This window comes from Penaeus monodon, chromosome 27, assembly GCF_015228065.2.
Source record: "Penaeus monodon isolate SGIC_2016 chromosome 27, NSTDA_Pmon_1, whole genome shotgun sequence".
Classification (NCBI taxonomy): domain Eukaryota; kingdom Metazoa; phylum Arthropoda; class Malacostraca; order Decapoda; family Penaeidae; genus Penaeus; species Penaeus monodon.
Genome location: NC_051412.1, coordinates 41,124,867 through 41,125,580, shown reverse-complemented (window position 1 = coordinate 41,125,580; position 714 = coordinate 41,124,867).

The window sequence follows — 714 nt, the reverse complement described above, 5'->3', positions numbered from 1 at the left end:
TGCAAGAAATTTAAAATATAAAACGAATCAAAAGACATGAAGATATATTATGTACGAATCATGCTTTGTAATCTCCGTTCATAACGTTCTGTAAGATCACGGGATTCGTCCCCACCTCATATATCACACCAATGTGAAAGCGCCTCATGCCTTTCATCTCTGAAATCAGGCCAATGATAGAGTGCCTTGTGCCTCCTGTCACTGATGTCAGGTTAGTAACTACAACACAGTCAGAACATCACTCTTGTAAATATCAAATACTTTTCTTTCGTATCTTTCTACTATTTTTTGTATTTCAATAGTCTTGCATATGTTGTTCCAGACTACCCTGGGTATTTCCTCTTCGCGTGTACAGAGTTCATTTCTGTATTTACAGATCGTTTGATAGCAGAGATATTCCAGCGATGATACATCACCCCAAGATTTCTGTATACTTATCTTATCAAGTAGCATGCGCTTCAGTATTACTTCACGTTTCTTGTGGGAACGTATTATGGAGTCCAGGAAACGCTGAATATCATAGGTTAGAATCATGGTACTGTTTCCTTTCCTAGTCAGTACTCTATCGACAAGAACGACTTCCACGTAAACACTTCGGTAAAATAAGGACATAGAACATCGAGACAATATATACGATCTACGGAATCTGAATCAAGCGTAAAATTACACAATTCCTTCTCTTCCAATATTTCAGTTCATCTGGAAAAACAATTG